The following is a 27,868-nucleotide window of genomic DNA, read 5'->3' as shown; positions in this document are numbered from 1 at the left end:
TTAGACTTAGCATATCCCCATAAATATGGATATTGCTGAACCAATTTGTGTGTGGGTACATAATGTAGAGCTATTACCTTTGTTTCAGCTTCATTGATTTTGTATCCTGAAAAGATCTGAAACAGTGCCATCAAAATGTTCCACAACACTGACATGACCTTTTTTGGTTTTATCAGGTATAAAATAATGTCATCTGTAAATACAGCCAGCTTTTCTTGACTACCATGCCAATTATATCCTTAAATTTCTGAGTACCCTATTTATGCCAGTGGTTTTAAATATAATGGAAATAACGGGAAAAGAGGATACCTGTCTTGTTTCCCTGATCAAGTAGAAATTATCAGAGAGGAACCCACCCACTTTAATTTTCACCTCCAGTCCCTCGTATGTCCTGTTAATCAACCTTATAATTTTATCAGTGAATGCAAATGCTTTTACTGCCCTGCTCATAAAGTCCCAGCTTACTCTGTCAAATGATTTCTTTGCATGAAGACCCACCAACAACAGTGGTATTTTCTTGCATTCTGCTTCTCTCTGGATTATCAATGTTCTGATGTTGTCAAATGTTTCCCTCCCCTCCACAAAACCACATTAATCCATATCTATCAATTTTGGCATCACTTTTGCCATTCTAAAAGTCAAAGTAAACTTTATTGTCATTCAGAAATCACACAAGTGCAAAAACGGAACAAAATCCTGTGTACCCGGACTCAATGTGCAGACAGCATATAACCCATTTTCACAGACTATATATATAATACCTAGCTATTACATCGTAGACAGACTAATACTGCACATATTTAGAAACACATTTTTACACTTTTTGCAGTGAACACTTACTTGCATGAGACTTTATTTTATTATCATTCTTTTAGTCATAAGATACATAAACACTTTATAATCATGGCTTAGGATTGAAATGGGCCTATATGAAGCTGGATCTGATAGTTCTTTAGCTTCTTTAGGTATTACAGCCAACACAACATTCTTCCAGGATGTTGGTACTTCTCCTCTTAAAATACTGTTAAACAAATCCTTCCAGATCTTTACAAGTTTTTCCCTCCTAGCTTCCAAACTTCACAGGAATACCATCTACTTTCCTGTGAATTGGTTATACAGCATCATTTTTATCTCCGTTCCTCTTATCCTGTTAGTAATCGAGCTTCATCCACCTCTAACCTTGTCATATTTAATTCTTCCATAAACATTTCCATTTGTATCTTTCTTGATTCCATATTTCTCTGCTTTGTACAGACTTTCTGAAATATTTGTAGTACCTCAACAAGATCTCTGATCTTCCTTGTTATGGGCTCCCTAAGCTTGGCAACAGCCCTTTATCCTTTCTGTTGCCTGAGTTGTGCTAAATACGTTTGTGCAGTAGGGTTATTATCAAAAAAACAGTTGCATAACAGCAGTCTTTTCAAACTCGTGTATATTATTGAGGTCATCCCTTATTTTCTGATTAGCATTCTGCAGATGATACTCTTCCTGTTTTGTGAGATTCCCCTTATGCTGCAATACTTTAACATTTGTCAGTTCCTCTAAATAATTCTTGTTACTTTTTAACCATATCTCTTTTTCTTTTATTTCCATTGTATTTTTAAACTCCACCTAAATTTTATCCCACACCGTAACTATATTTTCAGAAGTAATTTCTATCCTCTCGAATAACTCCTGAATAATTTCCACTACCCATTCCTTAAATTCCTCTCTTTTCAACAGATAGGTGGGAAAGCACCATTCCTATTTTTATTTCATTATCCTGTCGTCTTATTTTAGTTATTATTGGCACATGGTCTGTAATATTTATTGGGTGCATATCGACTTTCAGTTAAATGTGCATATTCCTATGAAATATAAATTCTGTCTAGCCTAGCCCAGTTTTTGTTTCTTGAGGAATAATATGTAAATTCACTCTGAACTTTTAGTACTGAATTCACATCTTCCATGCCAAATATTTTCATGTATTTCTTCAAAAATCTACCCTCCTCTGTTATATTTTCCCTTCTGGGACCCCCAGACACATCTTTGCTGCTGTAAATCAAATTCCAGTCCCCACCTACAAGCAGTATTTGCTGAAAGCTAATTATTTCTCCCACAATTCTCTTAAGTTCCATTATAGCAGTTTTAGTGGAATATAAATACATGCCAGTGTAATCCCCCTCCCTTGCCAGTAGCCCCTTAGTAGTACAAATCTACCAATATTATCTTTTTTATCCTCTTCTATCACTATTGGAGCTACTCTTGCACTTAATATAAGTACTTCTCTTTTTTTCTTTGTCCCAGGTATTATGCTGAATAACCATCCTGAATACCTTTCTTTATCAAATGTGCATGTTCAGTTCTTTCCTAGTGTGTCTCCTGGAGCATAACTATTTGCATGTTACATTTTTTAATATAGTTCACTACTCTTTCTTTTTGTATTTATCTGTGAGACCATTGACATTTAAAGACATTACAGATAGCACCATTATGTTAAAAAGTTATTATTCCCACCTTTTATGTGCAACAGCTTTTTTAAGTGTTTAGCTCCAGCTTTGGTGTTACATACATACACTGTTTGCAAGGTTAAGATTTTATATAGTTGTTTCTTGTCATATCCATTAGATCCTATCTCACATCTTACAAAACTTTTTGTTTTATTGAAAGCCCTCAAAAAAAAAAAAAAAACTCACCTCCATACCCCCCCCAAAAAAAAACTATTAACTTAGTACTTAACTCACAAAACTATGCACATCTTCAAATATTGAAATTTTACCATTTACCGTTACCATTCTTAGCCAGACATACTGCCAAGAAAGGAGGTGCACATACTTTTAAATTTATGGTACTAGAGAAGTGCAAGGTTTCTGCAAGAGAAGGTGATGTAAAGACATATACTGAATGTTTAGATAGGATTTTTATACTTGCTGTTATTAGGGGCATAGGAGCTTTGAAGCATTGATTGGCTCTGAGTTAATTATTTTAATTTGTTTTAGTATATAGGTTGTGTGTTTTAAATGAGTCATTAGATCTGAAGAAGCAACTGTGTTGTGAAAGCGCTCATCTCTTTGTTTTGTTGTTTTAATAATGTTTCCACCAGTACTGATTTTTGATTTAATATTCTACCTATTTCTGTCGGTCGGACTGCTCCGTATCCTTAATTTTTTTATTTTCTTCAATATAATTGTTGGTTTGTAAGGTTGGAGCATGGCAGAAGGTGGAATTACTGAGTTGGACTATGTGCTGAGTAATAGGAAAGCACATAGTTGTGTGTCCACCAATTGGTTTAACCAGCTGTTGATTATGGATAGTAATCCACTACTTCTATTGGACATTAATGTTACAAATATGGACCAAGACTGATGTGAAACTGAACCCAGTGAGTTTAAGGTAATTTTCATGTGCCTAGAGAATAACTTTATTTAGTTATTTGCAGCTTGTTTGCCAAGATAGTCCAGTTGGGCCTTCAAGAACCCATTTTCAATGGAGTCCTGGGGAGAAAAGCTCCAGAAAATACAAGAATACAATAATACAAAATACAAATATACACTATAAATGGATTAAGTCACAAGAAGACAAGATAAAAATTGTGCAACTAAGAGGAAATTTCAAAATAAAGTAATGAGTTGCCAGTAGATTGGCATTATGCTTATATAAATTTGTGTTTCCAATGGCAAAGGCTTCATTTCAAGGCTTGCCTTAAGTTTAAAGTTTCTCCTCGAGGTCTGCATGTCTGTAAGATGCCTACTTATGGCAATTTCTTCACTGACCTATTGAAGGAATGACAATTACTTAACTTAGACATGACCTCTAAATATATTGAGCTACTACTAAGGTTTTTCCAGCCTGTTGAACTACAAATTCATGATGAGATTTTGAAAGAACTGGAAAGCATTGGTTCCTTTCTTGAATCTAATGTGGGTGCTGTTAGACTTGATAATTTATTCTCTGATATTTACTCATATGAGAAGCACCTTCAAGATATTAAATGTAAAAAACTGATAAGTGACATCTCTGACTTCAGTGAAGGCAGGATTTTCTCTTGGCCGAGAATGGAGAAGGCGGAGCTGAATGGTACTCTCACTGACACTAACTTGGAAAAAAGACGAGGATCATCTTCTGTTGTGAGTGGCGCTACCAAAGGGGGTTGAACAGAGCTTGAATGACCTGAATATAGCTGGCATTGAAGGAGCTAACTCTAGTCGTGATGTTCATCAAGCCCATACATCTGGCAGTGAACTGGGAAATGGTATGTTATCTTCTGATTTATGTTTACAATCGGGTAACAATGACTCAGATATGAAGGGAAATAGAAGTGTGGTTAAAGATATTTCTTCTATTACATTTGCTGCTGATATCAACCATTCTTTGGATTTCCCTGACAATGGAACAATGTGCAATGTGTCAGCTGTGCCTAATCAGCCTTTTTACTGCTCCAACTACCAGAACAGGTAAACATAATGAAGTAAGATGGGAGAGGCCGCTCGAGGAGCAGGAACAGGTTTGGGTGGAAACTCCCACAATTGACGGGACAACTAGAATTAGGACATTCTGTTCAGCCCAAGGTCCGGAGGATTTAATTATTAACATTTCTTCAACTGGACTGACTTCAGCTCAAAAACAGGTACTGAATCTAGGTTTATCTTTTGTACCCTGTAGGAGGTCCACTGTTTCTGATGTTATGCTAGACGTGAAGCTTTTTGTATGAACATTGCACTTAAATTAGTGTTTGGTAAATCTGAATATGCATAGATTCCCTTTAAGAAACCAAGTCAGTTTATGCCTGTGAATCCACCGTTAGTTGAGGCGTTTCTTAAATTATGTGAAGATGCTATCTATGAATTGTTTAATACTCAACACAGGAAGTCGTTTTATAATTTAGGCAACAAGTTACAACTTTGAAAAACCTGGTTCAATATACTGATTGGTATATACTTCTTGCTGACAAGGGGGGAGCTATTGTAATGGACACTGCAGATTATGTTAAAAGTATGCTAGCTATGTTAGAAGATTCTGAGACTTGTACCGAATGTGATATAGAGGATGTGTATTCTTTAATAGATAGGTTGAATGCCTTTTTGTATTATTTATTACGGAGGGCCGTGTCACTAAAGTGATTTTTGACTATTTTTCTGTTGAACATCCTTTGATACCAGTTATATATGGACTTCCCAAAGTCCATAAAGCTTTGAGGAATCCTCTCATGAGGCCTATTATCTCTGGGAGAGGCTGGGTCATGGAACCTATTTCTATATATGTTGAGAAGCCAATTTGTCCTATCATTGAGAATGTTGATGCTGTACTGCCAGATACTAAGGAACTTTTAAAGAGGTTGGCGTGATGGCCTGAATGTAATGATGTCTTGGATTTTGCTTTAGTAACTATGAATGTCATTTCACTGTTTACTGTGATTCCTAATTATGTAGGAATTGATTTTATTAGATAATTTTTAGTGACCCATTCCAGTTGTGATTCTGGTAAGATTGACATGATTTGTCTTTTACTAGAGCTGGTATTGATTAACAATGTTTTTATGTTTAGTGAAAGGTATTGTATTCAAAAGGTAGGCATCGCTATGGGCACCATGCCTGCAAATAGTTATGCTAACATGGTGCTCGCCTACTGGGAAGTTTCTTATGTTTTTAATGTATGTAACCCTTTTTTAAATAAGGTTTTATATTATAGCCAATTTGTAGATTATGCCTTTTTTGTTTGGGCTGGTACAGTAGATGAACTTGCCTCTTTTGTTAGATATTTAGAGGGTGCCATAGGTTTTCTTAGGTTTACATGCAATCACTCCAGCACATCTATTGATTTCTTGGGTCTATATTATATTGTCAAAAACTGACAATGTCGACTCTGAATTGTACGACACCAAAATGTCGAACTACAAAAATAGCAAATGGCCATATAACCGATTTCTTTCCAACGGAAAACTAGTTGCATGACTGCTGAATCATACACCAATACACTGTACGAACACATACACAAATGCATGGATCTTGCCATACCCTGTAGAACCAAGACGTTCTACTCCAAAAAAAGGAAGCCAGTCTGGTGGTCCCCTGCCATAAACAAAACTCTACAACAGACAGAGGGAACTGATGCTGAATAAGGTGAAATCCCAAGACTGGAAAAACTCCCTTATCAGCCTCAACAAAAAGTTGAGATCCCTCATCAAATCCTCTAAAGCTAGCAATGAAAACATAATTGCAGCAGATAGTAAAGACAAGACAAGGCCTTCTATAGTTATGTAAAGAATCTCCATGACAAAACCCAGATTTGCTCTGAGCTACAGCACCATGGTACCTCCTATATCGAGCCAACAGATATTGCCAATATACTGGCTGACAGATTCAGTGCCAACTTTACCCCCCCCCCCCAAAGGACCAATCATAATACCAGTAGATTGCCAGGCACCCAGTATTGCTGCTGCACGGGTTAAAACAGCACTGTCCAAGGCCAAGAATACAGCTTCCATGGGACCTGACAATATCCCTGGCTGTGTTCAACATGAACTACAGAGTGAACTGGCACCTCACCTGTGTGCCCTGTTCAGTCACAGCCTCATCTCAGGCTTTGTCCCTACCGAATGGTGCACTGCTACAGTCATCCCTCTCCACAAAGGAGGAGCACCTACAGACCCTGGGAACTATCACTCCATTAGCCTGACAAGTCTGATATGCAAAGCTATGGAATGCATCATCATGGACATAATAAATAAGGATATAGGGAATCTCCAAACTCTGGATCTCGCACAGTTTGGTTTTGTGAAAGGTCAATCATGCCTGCTCAACTTAGTTGACTTTTTTGAGTCAGTCACCAGAGCTGTGGATGAAGGCAAGGTGGTTCATACAGCCTACCTAGATCAGGCCAAGGCCTTTGATACCATTCCCCACTCAGGAATCATAGAAAAACTCACTAAGCTAGGCATCAACCCCTATATCACTAGTTGGGTTGCAAACTGGCTCACAGATAGAACCCACATTGTGAAAGTAGCTGACTTCAAGTCATCGACTGCCAACCAGTCATGAGTGGAGTCCCACAGGGATCGGTCCTGGGTCCTGTCCTGTTTGGCATCTACTTCTCAGACGTCCAGGCCAACATGAAGGGACTCTGGCTGACAAAGTTCACAGACGATTGCAAGTTGGGAGCCATTATTAACTCGCCAAGTGATGGTGACATCCTATAGAAAGGCTTCACTGAGACCAATGACTGGTGTCAGAACCATGGCCTTAAGCTCAATGCCAAAAAATGTGTCGTCATCCCCTTTACTAAAAACCCAGTTCCCATGAATTACCACATTGATGATGGTCCACTGAGCACAGAAGGTGTTAAAAGAGATCTGGGAACACAGGTCGACAGCAACCTCTCTTTTGACCACCACATTGCCACTGTGGTCAGAAAGTCCTTCTATGCGGCACATCTCATTACTAAGGGTTTTGCATCCAGGAAGAAAGCGGTCATTGTCTCCCTCTAGTCTTCCCTCATTAGGCCATTTGAGTACAAGCCCCATTTGGCATGTACCTCACTAGACACCTGCAACAACTGGTGAGGCTCCAAAATTACCTCACAAAGAGAATCCTAGGCCTTCAACACTTATCCTATATGGACAGACTCAAAAAACTCCAACTGTTGTCTGTCTCATATCGCCTACTTAGAGGCGATCTCTGCTTGCCAGCTCTGTTAGAAATGCTACATCTGAAGAAATCTCAATCCCTCCGCACCACATGCTCCAGAGACCTCAACCTCTTTACCACAATCAACAGAACATGCTGGAGGGACAGGTTCATAACCCAGTGACTGCCCATGCTATGGAATAGACTTCCCAAACATGTCAAACAGAGCACCTCACTGGCCCTCTAAAAGAGAAATCTTGATAAGTGGATGGAAAATAGAAAATTCACCCTGGGGATCAGTCTAGTGGCTCTACTCGACAGAGGCACTGGGAACTAAAGTCGGTTGGCATGATGCCAGGGTAATCCTATGGACTAGACTTGTAAAGGCTTCAGGGCCATTAGCCTAGTTCACACCTATGAGTATAAGCAATGGGGATATTCTAATTTAAATATTATGCAGGTACAGAATGATTTTCTTTCTCATAGGCATGGTAGAGCTAGACTGTATTTTGATGTAAGTGACACAGTGGTGAGTAATGAGGTGTCTCGGGATAATTATCTTAGGATGTCTGTTACATACTCAAGTGATGCTAGTTTTATATGTGAGATTATTAGAAAGCATTGGAGAGTTTTAATGTCAGACTCTAAATATAGAGAAGTCCTAGATGGAGAACTCAGACTTATTTTTAAGAATAATCCATCTCTTAAGAGGATGCTTTGCTATAAACCAGTTGTTTCTAATAAATTATGTACAAAACCAGCTAGAGAGAGATGGGCTGGGACACATCCATATGGGGCATACAATGTCTGTAGTTATATTACAACTAACAATTCCTTTGAACGCCCTTTTAGTGGATGTCTATATGTGTTTGAGTTGTTTGCTGACTGTAATGCCAAAAAATTGTCATACTTGGCTGATGGGAAATCTGTGGTTCCTATTACATTGGTATGATGAATAGATGTTTTAGGGTTTTAAATGAGCATGTGTATGCGATTAGTAAAGGTAATCCCAGGAATGCATTGGCCAGACATACTGCCAAGGAAGGAGGTGCACATACTTTTAAATTTATGGTACTAGAGAAGTGCAAGGTCTCTGAAAGAGGAGGTGATGTAAAGACATATACTGAATGTTTAGAAGTTAAATGGATTTTTACACTTGCTGCTAATGAGGGTATGGGATTAAATGGTAATGTCCCTTTAAAACCAGCTCTAAGATCTAGAGCTTTGAAGCATTGATGGGCTCTGAGTTAATTATTTTAATTTGTTTTAGTATATAAGTTGTGTGTTTTAAATTAATCATTAGATCTGAAGAAGCAACTGTGTTGCAAAGACACTCATCTCTGGTTGTTTTGTTGTTTTACTAGTGTTTCCACCAGTACCAATATAAATATTGCTTAGTAATCCCACATTTGTCTATTTCCAAGTTACTGGTTTTATTCCTGTTCATGTCCATCTCCCAAATCCTGTCTCTGCTTCATTTCCAATGTACTCTCGATTCCTCTAGTCAACTCTTGTGCTTTTTTCCTTCTCTCAACCATTTCCCATTGAAACTCTGGAAAAGGTTTCACTGGAACAGTCTCTCTGTGGTCTTTATTATATGAAGAACAAGAAGCAGAATTTTCTTCTGTTTCACAGCTTACTTTTTATTGGACAAACTTTTGTATTTCCTCCTTGCAGGTACTGCAGCAACAAATGATTTTGCCCCGCCAGGGAAGAATATTTTGAAGATAGCAGGGTACATCAGTTTGAATCTCACACCTGCTTCTCGACATTCCCTGAATAGTGGAATAAATTTACTTCTCTTCTGCTTGGTGCACAATGAGTAGTAATTCTCCACAAACATTCCACTGTCTTCCACTTTTAGTACTTTGTCCTTCTACCACAGTTTTGTCAGAATCTACTCCTTCTGCTGGTAGGATTGCATCCTTACTATTAAAGTTCTAGGTTGTTTTCTCATCGCCAGGTCTGGCGCATACACAAAATATGTGCCCTTTCAATTAACAACTCTTGCTGTGGAATACCAGTCCAGTTGTTTATTTGTGCTTTCATAAAATTAATACAGTCTGTTCCTTACAGCTTCTCTGAAACAGCAGAAAATCTCAGGTTTTCCCTACATGCTCTGTTCCTTAATTCTATTATTTTTTGAAACATTTCTTCTTGAGCAGTGTCATATTCAACTAGCCTTTTCTTCATTCTAACCTCTGATTTTTGCAGATGTTCTTCGTGTTTCACTGTTGCAGTCATCACATTTGGGTTATCCCTGCCAGGGTAGCCCTCAGCCGGCCTGAATATCAGAGGCTTAGTATTTCTGTGTCGGTTGCTGTCACTTCAGGACTGACGTCAGGCCGTCAGTAGTATAAAGTAAGGCAGCCGATGCCATTACATCAGTCTTTCTTGCCACGGAGCCCGAAGCAGAAGCAGTTTGCACTAGTGCCGGCCGCTACCTGAGTTTCGTCTTCCGAATTGAACCTTAAGTCTTCTAAAGCTAAGTACCGTGTTGGGGATCCTTTTTTCTTGCACTAACCAATGTCAGAAAAAGTTAACAATGTGAAGTTGTTCTATCTTGCCGTTTTGTCCTTACACATGGGTCAGAGCCGATCCCTCGGCTCCGAATCAGCTGCTTTCAAGCTCAAACTCTCAGAGAAGCTCGAGACCCAGTGTATATCCCATGATGCTCTACTGTGAATCCCCAGATCTAGTTTGCCCCTGCAACGGATCAACAGCTCTTCGGAGGAAGCTCGGGCCAGTGATTTAAAATTTTCTGTATTAATAGGATTTTTTGTCTTTAAATTAGTATTACACTTACTTAGATTTCAACCTTTATTATAGTATTAAGGTTTTTTGCCTGTTAGTATAACTTGTTTAAGATTTTCTAAAAAGTTTTTCTTCAGGGCTTTAGGCCTCTTTTTCTTGGGCATGACAGGGCTCTGTCAGCTATTGTGTATGTGTGTGTTTATATATAATCTAGTGTGCATCATATATCTAGTGTGGTAGTTAATATTAGATATTTAGTGTGTTTATATATATATACATATATTTCTGTAGGAAGTTAGTTAATACTAGTTTGTTGTTTTAGTTAAAAGTAGCTAATTTTCTTAGACAAGTAAAAATTCAGGGACCTGATTATTTAAAATGTCAGAGAAACAAAAGTCAGGGTTCAAAAGGTGCGAGTGCAGTCAAAAGATGTCTGTTACAGATAACCACTCCACCTTCGTTTACTGTTTGGGTTCTGTACACCTACAAGAGGTGTGCTCTATCTGCCACTCCTTTAGCGCTAGGGTTCTCTTGGAAAGGTGGAGGAAGCTGGTAGATAGAGGATTCCAGAAGCCTGATTTTCAGGCTACCTTAGACAAGGCTGACCTCTCTTCCAAGGCTTCGAAGGGGTCGAAGTCTTCCAAGGGATCCTCGGAGCCCAAGTCATCGGCTCCGAGTTCCTCTGGTATGAGCCGTGTATCGACCCTCTACCTCAGAGCCCAGTTGTGGAACCGATATTGGAGACTCCTCAGTCTCCAATCGGTTCCATCTTCGGCTCCTTCGACCCATCCCTCGACGCATTCTTCGAGGCTTTCCGATGTGGATCTGGACTTAGTGGTTAAGAGGCTCTTAGAGAACCTGGCCCTGGCCAAAATGCTGTCTGCTTCGAGCCACTCTGCTTCGAAGCCTGAAACCCCAGCCATAACTTCTCCGCCTCCTCCTCTGAAGCCAATCGAGCGTTCGGAGCTAGGGTAGGCGGAACCGATGTTGGTAGAGCCCTCGGGGCCAAGGTTCGATCCACCTCCCTCGGCTCCATCAACCTTGATCTCCTCGGTTCTGACCGGGGAATCTTGGGGCCGACAGTCCCTCGCTGGCTCCGGGTGGAGAGTCGAACCGATACTTCGGTTCCGACCCTTCCGCTCGGGGCTTCGGTGCAGGTGGCCTCAGCTCCATCCTATGGATTGGAGCGGGGGGTCTTGGCTCGGGGAGAGCTGCCGGCCTCTTCGAAGCCGACGGATTTCTCGGACCAAGATTCTGGTGCCTTCGAGGCCATGAGGAAGGTCATGTCTGCTAAGACCACTACCTCCTCGGATCTGTTTTCCCCTCCCCCTAAGGGGCCTCGTTCTACCTCTTCCCCGCAGATCCCCACCAAGCGTCGAGATTCAGGGACTCAGGTATCCCCATTGGGTGGCCCCTCCTCTCTAGGGACTTCACCGGATGCTCCCACCGATGAAGTACCTAGGAAGAGATTGTGCAAAAGGAGGCACTTGGATTCCCCACAGAAATTCCTGACATCGGATACCAACTTGGAGGAATCAGAAGGGTCCCCACGATCCCCCTCAGAGGATGTCTCATTTGCAGACATATTGGAAATCTTAAGGCAGAGGGGTGATTGGCAGTCCCTTGCCCCTACTGAGGTTGATTCGGTCCTCCTGAAGGCCTTTGGATCTCAACCATCCACCTCCTGGGTTACTCCGCCCTTGGATGAACTGATGGAGCTGGTTGCTCGAAGGGCGTGGGAGTCCCCTGATTCAGTGGAACCGGTCCCTCGGAGGCCCAACAAGTTTATTACTTCCCCTACTGATAAGGCCTTTCTAACAAAGGGAGTCCCGGTTGATGCCATGGTGGTGGCGGCGGCCACCAAGAAAGAGATGTTGGAAACCTCTTTTGCTGTCCTTCCTCCTAATAGAGATTCTAGGACTATGGACAGATATGGGAAACGCATATTTAGTTCTGCGGCATTTTCCATGAGATCGCTCAACTACCTGACACATTTCACCCGTCTTCAATGAGATCTCCTTAAAGAGCTGGGAGATACTCTCCAGGGTAACACAGCTGATGCAGTTTCTGAGAAGGTGACTGCACAACTCAACACCCTCAATTCCATAGTAAACTCATCCATGCGACTCGTTTCTTATGCTGCCGATGGATCGAGTAGGGCGGCATGCTCAGGGATAGCTCTTTGGAGACAGTCCTGGATGCGCCTTTGCTCCTTTGTGGAAGCCTTTAAATCTTCCTTCAATAATACCCCATTCGATGGATCCACCTTGTTCAGACCCAAAGTTAAGGAGACACTTACTAGGTGTGAACAAGAAGGAAAGACTCTGTCTGCCGTTGGAGTCCGTTTTTCCACTCCAACTAGATCGTACCCCAAAGGGCAACAAAGTGGGAAAATATGTTTCCGGAAACCCCAAGGAGCTTTCCAAAACACACCTACTGATACCCCCTCTAGGGGCAGAGGAGGGGGCAAAAATGGAAGATGCCGTCCAAATGGCAGAGGCAGTCAGCAAAACCAGGGTGACAGGGAACAGTTCTCTGGGAAGCCCTATCAGCGTTCCTGAAAGGAAGCCGGCTGTCCTACTCTGGAGGCAGTCGGGGGTCGCTTGGCTTTATACCCAAAGGCCTGGCTAAGCATTACAATGGATTCTTGGGTAAAAAGCATCATTGCCAGAGGTTACTACATTCCCTTTACAAACCCCCCCCCCTATGGTTACAAGGATACCAGACGTTCCACCCAGTCTGAGAGAACTAGCAGCCATAGAAATCCAAAATCTGCTAGACAAAAGAGTCATCCAGCCAGTCCCGGCGGACCAAATAGGATCCGGAACTTACTCAAGGTTCTTTTTAGTTTCAAAGAAAACAGGGGACTGGAGGCCCATACTAGACCTCAGCAAGCTCAACACCTTTGTCAAGAAGGAGAAGTTCTGGATGGTCACGCTGCAATCAATTCTCCCGTTCTTAGCAATGGGCGATTGGATGTGCTCTATAGATCTCAAGGATGCTTACTACCACATCAAAATGGACAGATCATCCAGAGATCACCTGCTTTTCCGGCTGGGGGCCAGTCATTACCAATTCAGAGCCCTGCCTTTTGGTCTCACCACAGCCCCCAGGGTGTTCACCAAATGTATGGCAGTGGTCACGGCTCACCTGAGACGATTGGGATTCCAGGTGTTTCCATATCTGGACGACTGGCTCCTCACCGCCACCTCCAGGCATCAACTAATACAAGCAAGAGACTACACCATAAACCTTAGTTCCCAGTTGGGTATAACCCTAAACTTCAAAAAATCTGCGTTATCGCCCTCGCAGCATATTACATTTATAGGGGCAGAACTGGACACTGTCAATGTAAGGATCACGTTGCCCCAATCAAGAAACGTATCTCTAAAAAATCAACTATCCAGCCTGTTGGTCTGGAACAAAGCTCCTGCGTCCCAAATACTGCAGCTTTTAGGCACAATGGCAGCCACACTGATAGCAGTTCCGTTAGGTCGAACGCACATGCGAATACTCTAGTGGCTACTCTTCGCGCAATGGTCTTACCAACGTCTGCCCATGTCACACGAGATCCGACTAACGAATCTTTGCAAGAAGGATCTCAATTGGTGGTTGAAAAGTGACCAAGCGATAATCAGACGTCCCTTTGTTCTTCCCCAACCCACAGCCACAGTGACCACGGATGATTCCCTGATAGGGTGGGGGGGGGGCTATTTCAGGGAAAGACTGTCCAAGGCACTTGGTCAATCATGGAAACACATTTGCATATAAATGTCCTAGAGCTGAGAGCGGTGTTCCTAGCATTGCAACACTTTCACAATTCTCTTCCTCTAGGTACAATTGCTAGCCAGACAAACAACATGTCGGTAGTCTGGTATATCAACAAGCAAGGGGGAACCAGATCGTATCCCTTATGCCGGGAGGCCTTAAGAATTTGGCAGTGGGCTGTGTCCACCAGATGCTTTCTGATAGCAGTGCACATCCCAGGGTCATCCAACGTGATATCGGACAAACTAAGCAGAGCCATGCTGTTGCCTCACGAGTGGTCTCTCAAACAGAAGGTGGCGGAAGAGATCTTCCGCAGATGGGGCCAGCCTTGCTGTGACCTATTTGCATCTCCAATGAATGCGAAATGCAGCAGCTACTTTGCCCTTTATCCCCCACCAGGGAATAAACCAAGGGGCCTTTTCATTACGATTGGCCCCCGGGCCTCTTATATGCCTTTCCGCCAATACCCCTAATTCCCAAATTCATGCAGAAATCCAAAAGTCTGGGAAGGACTGTGATCTTGATAGCCCCGTCTTGGCCTCGACAGATTTGGTTCCCCTTCCTGCGGAAGTATCAAGTGGAAGAACCATGGATCCTGGACCCAGTGCTGGATCTTCTGACTCATTCGTCGGGAGTTCTTCATCCCTCCCTCAACTCCCTAAAACTGACAGCTTGGCTGCTCCAATTCCCACATTAGCCAGGTCTCAAGATTTGTCTTCTGCGGTCCAGCATATTATAGTTTCCTCTCATAAACTATCTACCAAGAAACTATACAATAACAAATGGAAACAGTTTGTTCACTGGGCTTCTCAACATGACAGTGATCCTTATGCGGCACCTGTTCATATCATCTTAGAGTTCTTATCTTCCTTGTTCCATAATGGCACAGCAGCTGCCACCATTAGAGTCCAATTGGCAGCTATTTCCAATTTCCATGTGGGGTTTAATGGGTCTAACATCATGTCGCATAGACTATGTAAAGCATTCTTAAAAGGAACCCACCATCTCAGACCACCTATCAGACATCCTGTCTCTCCCTGGAATTTGAATCTGGTTTTATCCCAATTGATGCTCGCCCCCTTCGAACCCGCTTCATTCTGTCACTTAAAGTTCTTGTCTTGGAAAACTATATTCCTGGTAGCCATTATATCTGCACATAGGGTCTCCGAACTTCAAGCCTTGTCCTCCAAACCCCCATATTTGATTTTTCACCCCGATAGAGTCTCCCTTAGGACTAATCCTACCTTTCTTCTCAAGGTCTGTTCAGAAGCTAACTTAAATCAGTCCAATGAGCTTCCAACCTTCTTCAGGCACCATACCAACAGACTGGAATATATGTTACACAAACTTGATGTACACAGACAACTGAGGTTCTATCTAGATAGAACGAAGGATTTCAGACAATCGGATCAACTTTTCGTCTCTTACGCAGAAAATAAGAAAGGTTTTGCAGTATCAAAAATCACATTGTCTAAGTGGCTCTCTGACTGCATCAAATCCATTTATGCCTCCACTAGTCAGCCATTAGAATCTAACATCAAGGCCCACTCGACACGAGCTGTTTCTACGTCATTAGCTCATGCAGCTCATTTACCCTTAGATACCATCTGTGCAGCTGCCACATGGTCAAAACCTCACACGTTTATCACTCATTACAAAGTGGATAGGACCTCCAGGGACAGGGCTACCTTTGGTTCCACTGTGCTCAGGAATGTTCTCCCGTGAGCCACCCAGGATCAGGGTGCTTGGGACGCTACCCATGTGTAAGAACAAAACGGCAAGATAGAACAACTTCACATAAAGAAGTTATGTCCTTACCATAACTTTCCATATGAGTTGTTCATCTCGCCTTTTTCTTACATTCCCGCCCACCTTCCCCCTCCAGTCGAGCAGGATGGTTGCCTTGGTAGATTGGTCAAGTTGTCAGTCTGTATTGCATATTCTGTTTTTCCTATCTACAATCTTTTAGCTACCTTCATAGGTAGACGCTATAGTTTCATTTTTTACTGTAGGCTGTCTTGGTTGCAGCATACTAGATCCGGGGATTCACAGTAGAGCATCATGGGATATACACTGGGTCTCAAGCTTCTCTGAGAGTTTGAGCTTGAAAGCGGCTGATTCGGAGCCGAGGGATCGGCTCCGACCCATGTGTAAGAACAAAAAGGCGAGATGAACAACTCACATGGAACGGTATGGTAAGGACATAACTTCTTTATTGTCTCGCCTGTGGAAAGCAAATACCACACCGAGACTTTTATTCTTAATGCATAACTTGCTTAGGCCCAGACCACGACGTCCCCCACTGTCGCATTTGTGCTTTGTTCAATGCCAAAACTATAGGTTGTTGGGCCCTTATTGTATCTAGATATTTTCGCTTACAGTCCTCGAATTCCGATATGGCTTTGGTAAGCCATCCGACAGCAGATCATCTGAAAAAACGTAAGGATAAAGAAAGAGAGAGACCACACAGGTCCAGACCTACTAACGATGCTTCCGTTAAGCTAGTCGTCAGTTCTCCGGTCCTCAGTGAGGCGCTTTTGCAGCCCCTGATGCCCGATTCTGTGGATTTGCAGCTGCTACCAAGACCCTTTCGGAGTCCGGTATGCTGCAAAGCTCTTCTTCGACTAAGGATCCTGCAGTTTTCTCCCCTTGGATGGGTCTGGAGCCACTGAGCAGGCACTAGCTTCCGAGGAAGTCCTTCACACTACCGATTCTCGGCACTAGCTTCCGAGGAAATACTTCACACTACCGATTCTCGACACAAACCGACAACTTCTTTCACATCACCTGCTTCCTTGCCTCAGTCTCAAATGCTTAAAATGGTGGAAGACCTTATCATGCTGATCAGGGGAAGCCAAGCTACCCCTTCCAAATGAAAAAGAGATCTGACCCCAGTAGTTTTGTCTGAACAGGAGTCTTATGACTCTGATGCATCTGAATATGAAGACATGCAACCCCTCTCTGCCTATGAGGATTCTGATGCAAAGGACTCCATTCCTTCAGCCTCTTCCCCCCTGAGGACTTTACCATGGGGAAGCCCTTCATACCTTAAGGGAGCATTTCCAATGGGAATGTCAGGACTACCCTCAGTCAAAAAAGAGACTCGGGGAATTCTCAGATCTTCCACAGCACAGACCCCTGGTCATTCCTCCAATCCTGGATGTTGTTGATGATATTTTCCTGGAATCCAGTTTGACTCCTGACACCCTCTCTCCTGCACCCAGAAAACCTGACAGGTATTACAGAGTACCTGACTCACACACATTTCTTTTTAAAAATCCTACTGCTGACCCTGAGGTAATTTCTCAAGGGCCTAAAGGAATTAAAGCAACCTCTGCTAAGAATCCCACCCCCTAAGATAGGTATTTCCAAGCACTAGACAGATGGGGTAAAAAAGTATACACCTCTGCTATTCTTGCTATCAGAGCACTAAATTGCCAGTTTCATATGCTAAAATTTCAGCAGCATACCATGAAACTCCTCAAACAAAAAGTGTCTTCCTTTCCTGCTTGTGCAGAATCTAAAGAGTTACAAGAGTTAATGTATTCTACAAGTCAAGTAACTAAACACAACTTGTGGTTTTGACACCCTAGAAGCTTCTTGCAGGGCAGCAGTCACTGGTTCTGTCTTTAGAAGGCATGCATGACTTAAGGAACAGCTCTTACCAGACCATACCAACGAAAAGAACCAGCAGAACCCAAAAGTAGCAACGTTACGGTCAAAAACAGTTCTCCTCACTCCGTCACAGGTATCAGAATGCTGCCGTTTAAATAAAACTCTCCTTGTTTTATATGTCAAAGAACAGCTCTATTTATTGTTAAAAACCTTGAAGTGTTGTAGTTCAATACACTTTTCGTCGCACAATAAAACGCAACTTCCTCAGAAGACAACACCAAATGCATCCAGTCCTTTTTATCTGTAAGCTGAGTTAACCAATTAATGGTTAAAGCGGTAGCCATGCTGTATATACAACTTCCATATCCTTCTATATTAATGTAAAAAAACACAAAGTAGTGAAGTAAAAAAATCGAAAAGTATAGAAATATATATATATATATATACACACATAACACTGTTACAATATAGTAGTAAATTGATACTTTCTTTATATTGACCTATATAAACATATATAACAACTGGATCAAATTGGTCTAAGGACACCGTTTTAAAAGACTGCATTTACTTAAAAACACACCTTTTCTTAAAACTCTACTTGTTAAAATTAGTTATTATACGAGTATGTTGACACAGAAGTTTCAATGTTTATAAAATCGTGTACCCATTTATAAACCTTGGAACTTTTAACATGGTAGATCTACTTGGTTAATCATGTTACCATTATTAATTTTGAATACCCTTTATTTATTGATTATTTATTAATTATTAATTATTAGTTAATTATTTATTGCTACTTAGGGCTCGTTTTTAACACTAAAAAACTTTATGCCAATGTGTAAAATTATTATTTATTTGAATATTTATTGAAATTAATATATATATATTTGAATATATATTCAAGTATACAATAGGGGACAAACATCAGACTCATTCTACCTGATCTTATAAATTGGTAGAGGTTGCTGAGTGAATTAACTACTTATAAACTAAGTTGTATATACAGCATGGCTACCGCTTTAACCATTAATTGGTTAACTCAGCTTACAGATAAAAAGGACTGGATGCATTTGGTGTTGTCTTCTGAGGAAGTTGCGTTTTATTGTGCGACGAAAAGTGTATTGAACTACAACACTTCAAGGTTTTTAACAATAAATAGAGCTGTTCTTTGACATATAAAACAAGGAGAGTTTTATTTAAACGGCAGCATTCTGATACCTGTGACGGAGTGAGGAGAACTGTTTTTGACCGTAACGTTGCTACTTTTGGGTTCTGCTGGTTCTTTTCGTTGGTTTGGTTCACTGTAATTTTAATACCGGAAGTCTTACCAGACCATGTTAAATCTAAATTGTTGGATGCACCCTTGCACAAAGACAACATATTTGGCACTAAGGCAGAGGAGGTCTTAAAAAAAGATGGAAGAAAAAGCTAAATATATGCAGACAGTTAAGGATTTCTTACAGGTCTAGCAACCCAGGTTCAGCAGGCATTGCCCCTCCAAGCACTGGTCCTTTCCTGCTCCCACCAAGTCAGTTCAGCACAGACCCCGTGGAAGCAGACCCCCTCCAGACAACAGCCACAGAGAATGTAGAGATCAAAACAGTGGAATTCCTCCACTTCAAAAACAGGGAGTTCTAAGCCACCCCCGCATGGTGAGAACTCACAATGACTCTCCTCTCTCATCCCCTCCCTCTGCCCATCTGCGCTTACCCCTAGGAGGAAAGCTCTCCTTTCACGCAAGCACCTGGGCCACCATTACCAATGACCACTGGGTCCTCAACATAGTGTCCCAGGGATACAAATTTTCTTTCCACAATTTTCCAACTCCAAAAGGGTTCTCAGATCTACCTCCAAACCAGAGGGCAAAGGTGCAAAAGCAAGTCCTTTCCCTGCTCTCTATGAGGGCAATAGAGCATGTTCCTGCAGAACAGAAAGGCGAAGGTTTCTACTCCACACTTTTTCTGGTACCCAGAAAAGAGGGCACCTGGCACCCCATCCTCGATCTATCCATTCTAAACACCTTCCTGGTGATACCAAAATTCAAAATGCTCACCCTCCAGCAACTGCTACCCTTGCTCTCCAAGGATGCTTGGCTAGCCACCCTAGACCTAAAAGAGGCCTACCTCCACATTCCTATCAGGGAATCATGCAGGAAATAACTACATTTCAGGGCAGGATCTCTGCACTTTCAGTTCTCTGCACTTCCCTTTAGCTTATCTACTGCTTCCAGAGTTTTCACAAAATGTCTGGCTCCGGCCATTGCCTTTTACAGACAAAGGAATATCCAAATTTACCCATACTTAGATGACTGCCTAATTTAGGCAGACAGTCAGGAAAAGCTGCTCAAGCACCTGGCCTTTGTAAAGTCCATACTGACCTCCCTAGGGTACACAATCAACGAAAAGAAATCCAAACTAGTACCCACCCAAAGGATTATATTCCTGGGTGTAAGCCTGGACACAGCATCCCAGATGGCATTCCTTACACCAGAAAAGCAAACTTACCTGACAGCCTACTTCTCCCAACTGGCCCCAGTTTTCTGCAAGGAAAATCCCCCAAGCTCTGGGGTTAATGGCATCTTGCATTCTACTCATTCCATATGCCAGACTGCATATGAGGAAACTTCAATGGTACCTAAAAAGCCTTTGGTGTCAACACTGTCAAGACCTGGAAACTCTTATACCCATGATACCTTGCCTCAGAAAAGATTTTCTTTGGTGGGCAGTAGCATGCTCCCGCAACAAGGGACTACCTTTCTCACCACCCCCTGCCACCCAGACCTTCACCACAGATGCATCAGACTATGCCTGAGGTGCACACCTGGATGGCAGGTGCATACAGGGCCAATAGAGCCCACAACAAATCCATCTGCACATCAACCAAAAAGAGATGTTAGCTGTCCAGTGCGCATTGACAGCTTTCAGGCCCCTTCTCTCCCCAGGGGCTCTCCTGATCAAAACAGATAACACCACTGTGATGTGGTATATCAACAAGCAGGGAGGGACTCACTCCTATCCTCTATGCAGGCTGGCCATGACCCTTTGGCACACAGCCTCTGCCATGAAACTCCAACTGTTAGCACAATTCCTGCCAGGTTCTCTAAACTATCTGGCAGACCACTTAAACAGAAATCTTCTGGATCCACATGAGTGGCAGCTAGACAAAAGAACCTTCACCCTAATAACTCAGAAGTTGAGCACCCTGAAGGTCGACCTCTTTGCCTCCCACACCAACCATCAGCTCAGCAAGTTCTGCACCAGGGCGCATCACAGCATGGCTTGAAGAGTGGATGTTCTGTCCTTCCCCTGGGTCAATCTATCGGTCTATGCCTTTCCTCCACTACCTCATATCCCCCTGGGTACTGATCAAAATAAGGGAGGAAAAACCAAGGACAATTCTTATTGCTCCAGACTGGCCTTGCCAGCACTGGTGCCCACTGCTGCGCAGCCTGTCCCCACTGCCACCATGGCATCTCACTCAGACCCCAACCCTCCTGACCCAGAGGGAAGGAGAATTCATGCATCCCCAATTGCAGACCCTCAGTTTGGCAGCTTGGCTTATTCCCAAACCACCGACCAATCTGCCAACCTCATTAAGCAGGTTCTAGATGTTATACATGAGGCCAGATGCCCTATCACTAGAAAGTCTTATGCTGACAAATGGAAAAGGTTCTGCACCTGGATTCAGGCTAAGGGAGCTGATACAGCACAGCCCTCCCTCTCATCCTGGATTACTTAGTTGACCTGCTACTCAGTGGTCTCTCTTTTTCCTCTATTAAAATTCATGTCTCTGCTATCTCTGCTCATTTGAGCAGCTCCTTTTCTCACACCCTCTGATCAAACAATTCCTAAGAGGGGCTAGCAACATGAGGCCACCCAGAAGGGCACCTACACCAGCTTGAGACCTTAACTTTATGTCGAACCAGCATCTTCAGCAGAGTTAAAATTTCTCTCCTGGAAGAGCTTTCCTTCTGGCTATCACTTCAGCCAGAAGGGTCTCAGAGCTACAAGCACTCATGTCTGTGGAGCCCTTCATCATCTTCCATGCTGACTGGGTTTCCCTCAGAACTAACCCATCCTTCATGCCCAAAGTGGTGTCCAGTGTGGCTCTCAACCAATCCATTCATTTGCCCACCTTTTTCCCTAACCCACAGAACAAGGGGGAAAGGATCTTGCACTCTCTAAATATGCACAGACAGCTCAGATTCTATCTAGACAGGACTAAATCCTTCAGAAAGTCTGATCAATTGCTGGTTAGTTTTGCTACAGGGGCAGAGGGCAAAGCCATCTCCAGACAAATATTTTCCAAATGGATAGCACACTGCATCCATTTCTGTTGCAAGCAACACGGAAAGCCTCCCCCTAAGGGGGTAAGGACTCGCTCCTCCAGAGCAGCCTCCACCTCTGCAGCTTTTCTCAGAGGAGTGCTCACCAGGGACATCCTGGAGGCTGCCACCTGAACATCTGTTCACACTTTCACCAAACATTACCACCTGCGTATCTTCTCCAAATCCAGGGCAGGGATTGCCACTGCAGTCTTGCAGGGCATCCTATCCAGCCCCTAGTCTCCTTGACTGCCTCCACCCTTTTCCTCAGCTTTGGGAATCAAACCAAATGTGATGACTGCAACAGTGAAACACAAAGAACATAGTACAGTTATGTGCACTTACCATAAATGTAGATGTTCAAGTGTATTCACTGTTGCAGTCCTGATTTCCCTCCCTCCATCCCACTCTTCTTTCTTCTCTCCCTTACAAGGAACATTTTGGTATTTACTTTCTACTGGTGGGGTTCTTCCACCAGAACCTGGCTCCCACTTGGGGTTCCTGACAGGGCAAGAAAAACTGATGTAATGGCGTCGGCTGCCTTACTTTATACTATTGATGACCTGACGTCAGACCTGAAGTGACAGCAACCGACGCAGAAATACTAAGCCTCTGGTATTTGGGCCGGCCGAGGGCTACCCTGGCAGGAATAGCCCAAATGTGATGACTGCAGCAGTGAATACACTCGAACATCTACATTTATGGTAAGTGTACACAACTGTACTTTTATCACCTCATCTGAATATCTGTTTAATGCTCTTGCATTATTTTACAGCCTTTTGTTGTTTGCATTGATATAGTCCATCAGTGTTTTGTTTAATCTGGTCTGTGTGCAGTTGTCTTTTATTTCCTCTAGGTTGCTAGAAGTCATATCTGAAGTTTGCACTGCTTTTTGCTGAAAAGCTGCTGTGCTCTTCCCAGTCAGCATTTTTTTCCTCACCTTTTGTAGCGGATTTTCTCTCAGGTCCTTTGTATTTCTTTTTTCCTGCCATCCAGGTAGTTCCCTTACTAGCCAGTTACTGAAATTTACTGAAAAATATAATTCCACTGGCTTTCCTTGCTGACTTTCTGTTTTCCCAATGGAAGAGGAAGTATTAAGCTGTGCAGCCAGCCTAGAAGTCTTGAGCTGAATGTTTTTTGGGATGGGGCAGTGCCTTCTGCTGCCTCATTTACTAAATTTGATGTTTTACTGCTACAGAGTAGAAGGAATACTTGTTTTCACTGGAAAACCAAGCAGTCCCTCTTGTCTGTTGAAGTATCTCCATCTCTGGCATAGTGCAACTTTTGAGTTAGTATATTTAATTAAGCAGGGGTGTGAGGAATCAGCATCCTACTTCTATAGGTACAGGACATACATATGCTTGCAAAAACACTATGCTGTTTATTTATTTATGTTTATGTTTACGTATTTAACATTTGTTTACTGGGAAAGTCTCGACTGGGACAGAGCCCATTTTTAGTGGATGCACAGAGAGAAATGCTCCAGATGCATGTCCTTTGAATGTGGGTGGAAACTGGAGCACCTAGAGGAAACCCACACCAATGCAGGGAGAATATACAGACTCTGCACAGAAGACACCCCAGTCAAGAATTGAACCGGAAACCTCTTGCTTTGATGCAACAACTTGAACCATTGCACTGCTCTAGTTAATAATTACATGTGAAATGTTAATAATGTTTAGTATTTTGTAACATTTGAGTTTTCAATCCACATTTTCAGTCCATATAGAGATTCCTGTGAGCTGACTAAAAGGTATGTGGACATCTCATAGGTGCTCTTCTTTAGATATTTATTGGCAAGTAAGAAAGCTGATGAGGAGACAGAGGAACTAGCTTGGTAAGGAAAATAATAAGAAGGCTTAAGACAAACTTTCTAAGTGAATATTTTGCATCAGTATTTAGCAAAGAAGTGAAGGGAAAGTACTGATTGGAGAAAGCAGGACAGGTGGTGAAAAATGCCCCTGTTGGATAACATTGGAGGAAACAGGTCAATGGAGTTGGAAGGAAAATGAGGCACAAGGACCAGAGTGGACCATATCAAAGATTCTAAAGAGTTACTCTTGTTTTGGCAAGATCAGAGATGGAGCCGTTCAACAGGTACCTTAGGGTTGTGTCACAGTGAACTGGAGGAAAGCATTAACAGTACTAGTCTAAAAGAATGGAGTAAAGAGTAGTACGGGAAACTACAAGTTACTGAGATTAGAACAGACCGGGCTGCTGAAAATTTTCAGTATGATCTAATGACAGGTAAATCCCACCTAAATGATCTGCTCCAGTACTGAAGTAAAGTCACTAGAGAAGTGAACAGTGCTATGCCAATTGATGAGATCTCTCTGGATTTCATCAAAGTGTTTTAGTCTATCCCACAGTACAGGCTTTCTGGAAAGACATAAAGTGAGGGAGTAGAAAACAAACCTTGTGGATGGGTAGAAAGGGCATTATCTGAAAGAGAAGAGAAAGTAATAGAAGTGAGATATCATAGGGTCAGAAAGTTGCAAAGAGTATTGCACATTGGTCATTTGTGGATGTATTCCTCTTCATTGTTTTATCCCAGACCTCATGTATTACACGGAGAACTGGATTAATGTTCTTGCAGATTGACACTAAAGTTGTGAATTGGTAACGGATATGGCAGACGAGGAGATGATATCTAGCGTTTCTCATGACCTAAAAGTTGCTAACTTCACTCCAACCCTTCTGTATGCAAAGAATGAAAGATCCAGAAAAAAATAAAGGATCCACAGGTTATTATTATGGAATACCTAACTATCTGGCACAACAAATACCAAACAGGTTAGCAGTACCACACCACCCAACACTAAGTAAAGAACACACAGCTCCAACCAAATGTGTAAACCTATTTATGCTGAGATCCCTAAAAGTAGCCTATCTGAACCACAAAGGCCATGTAACCTCACCAGCAAAAGCCCTTAGTAACCTTCCAAATAGGCAGCACCCACCATGAAACATGCATAACATTGACTCGGTTCAAAAGCCTTTGCTGTAAACCTCAACACACACTATCATGCAAAACTTAATAGGCTGTGGAAAGACTGTGTCACAGTTAGTGGCCTATCAGATGCCAGGATTCACCACATCAGACAAGCACTTAAGCCTTTGCAATATAAAGCACTTATGACACAACCATATATGTTTCTGGAGAGAGATGATGGGGCTCTAGGACTGTGTGTCTGAGACTGGCATGAACCCAGCCTTTTAAGCTTAACATCACCAACAGTGATACTGCAGTATACAAACACAGTATACAAACAAAAGGTTGATTTCAACAGATGGTTTAGATTCTGGTGTCATTCAAAGCGGCTACATTTATGTGTATATTAGCCTAGGAAGAAACTGTAGTCAGTCTCAACTGCTTTGTCAAGGATGGCCTATTCCTCTTCCTTCTAAGGTTTTCATATTTTATATAAATCCTTGTGACAATGTGAGGTATTGCCAGCTATGCCAGGAGAAGTAGTGTAGTGGATGTGTAATATATGCCAGCACAGCTAACTGGAATTTTGAAAAGAATTGTCATTTGTATGTCAAACTGATTTGTACAGATGTTTGTGTTGAAAATGTATTTGTAAAGCTGCATGTGTTAAAAAGTGTACCAACAGTGGGTCCTGCATCTATTATAACTGTTTAAATGTATATGTTTTAACAGGCGATACTGGAAGAGAAGAGGTTAAGCTTAGCCCCAGCTAACCCTTACAAAAATATCCTGAAATTAAATTACCTAGTTTAGACCATAAAGATTGTATCCTTGCAGTTCTGATTGTAGCCAGAGACTAAATGTCTCTGCCAGAGAATGGTTTATTAGCTCCTGTAGGAAGAGTGGAAGGGTTTTATACCTTCCAGATGCTATAACACAACTCAACAAAGCTCTATCTATGTGTGTATGATAGCACATATATGCTAAATTCTGGTTCAGTTTCTAGCAGTTGGGGTAGCATGAGAACCAGAAGTCAAATGACCAGATGTATTTGATGTCATTCTGTAACCTAGGACAAAGATGATGTTTTTATACCAGATGAGTGAGAAGTCTCAGAGCACTCTGTTTTTGGAACTTGACAAAGAAGGACCCCTCACCTACATCATGCCTTTCTCTAGTAAGTGACCATGGAATAGTAATTCTTTGGATTGATCTGGAAAATATATCTGTGTGAATCTATTCATCTGTGTTATTTTAATATTTTCTGTGATTGAAAGTCTGGTGAGTGTTGTAAATAAGTAGTTAGTATTTTCATGTTCTTTTATTATTTATTATTAAATATATGTAAACTTTTCATTGTGGCCAGTCGTTTAGAGAAGATTTAACATTTGAGAGTACTCGTATGTGTTTTGTGACTCTGTGGCCACACCTGAAAGCCTTACTTCATTGGTCAAAACACTGCCATTTGTATTAATATTAATTTCACTCAGTATAATTGGATACTGGGTACCCTTGTAAGAGCCTTGGAGTAGCTGGCTTTGGAGTATCTGGTGGCAGTAACTACATTATAGTCTGGGCAGAAGGAGGTATAACTAGTAAATCTGTGCCAGCCTTTCCCAGGGGGGTGTGTGTGTGTAAAAATCAAATCTCCAAGTGTGTGTGTGTCAGCTGCTTGGAGCAGGGACACAAAGCACTTATTCACAGAGAGAGTGGTGGAGGACTTGGCTGGACACTCTGCTGAGGACTTAACTCTATAGATGTGCCAGTGGGGAGTCTTACTGGGGACCTGGAGAGAGAGAGAGAGAGAGAAAAACCCAGACCTCAGAGTGAGTGTGTTCCCTCTGTGCTCTTAAGGGAAGTTGTGCTTGATGCAGTGAGCTGCATCTGGAAATACTGTGTGTATCTATTTTTGTTTCAAGTTAACATCCCTCTCCAGTGTCAGTGGTGAGGATTCAGGCTCCTTGATTACTATCCCAGAGACGGGATGTCATAACCCTATAGTTCCTTTTTTCGGCAATGGCAGTACTTCTAAAGCTTCCAAAATAAGTTAACAAAATCCAGATAACAATAAGGTATTGGGTTCAATGCTACTACCTTTAACCAAAATCTCCATTCTCTACAAGCACTCCTTACCCTGGAAGACATTAATATATACTTTGTTACAGAGACCTGGTTCAAGACCATTGAAAGCATTCCATCAGTGCAGAGTTAAATTGCATATTATATATTCAGGGCCACCACAGTTGGATGAAGGCACTAAAGTCAGTGGTGTGTCTCAGTGTTTTCAAAATAAAACACATTTCTAGACTAGTTAGACAATAAAATGACCTGGAACCCCTCCATGCTCAACTTACAATTAACAAAATCCCTTCTCATGTCTTTGCTAACGGTAGGACCCCCACTCTATGTTCCCCTTGGCCATACATCCTACCTAACTAGTATTAAGCCAGACACCATTCTACTGGGAGACTTGAACTACCCCCCCCCCCCCCCATAAACTGAGAGACATATACATACTCAACATGTATGTACAGAGATTTTTGGACTTCATCAGTAAAAATCGCATGACCCATTTAGTCCACACCTCAACCAGGGTCAATAAAATCCTGAATTTCGTCCTTACTGGTATGGGGAAGCATTGTTCCCCACCAGTTTTAACTTACACCTTGGTCAGATCAGAGCACAGTTCAATCACATTCACCATTAGATTGAAGCCTGAAGCATCATCTAATCTGGTACTCAGAGATTATGTGAAGGCTAATGTACAAAAGCTCAGTGACCTGACTAAACTCAAAAGCCCATTCCATCCTGATGACCCTACTGCTTATGTGGTATCCTTCAATACCAAATTTTATGAACATGCAAATAACTGTG

This window comes from Protopterus annectens, chromosome 14.part0 (assembly GCF_019279795.1).
Source record: "Protopterus annectens isolate FY-2018-M chromosome 14.part0, PAN1.0, whole genome shotgun sequence".
Taxonomy (NCBI): Eukaryota; Metazoa; Chordata; order Ceratodontiformes; family Protopteridae; genus Protopterus; species Protopterus annectens.
The sequence above is the reverse complement of the archived record's forward strand: the minus strand, read 5'-3'. Positions refer to the sequence as shown.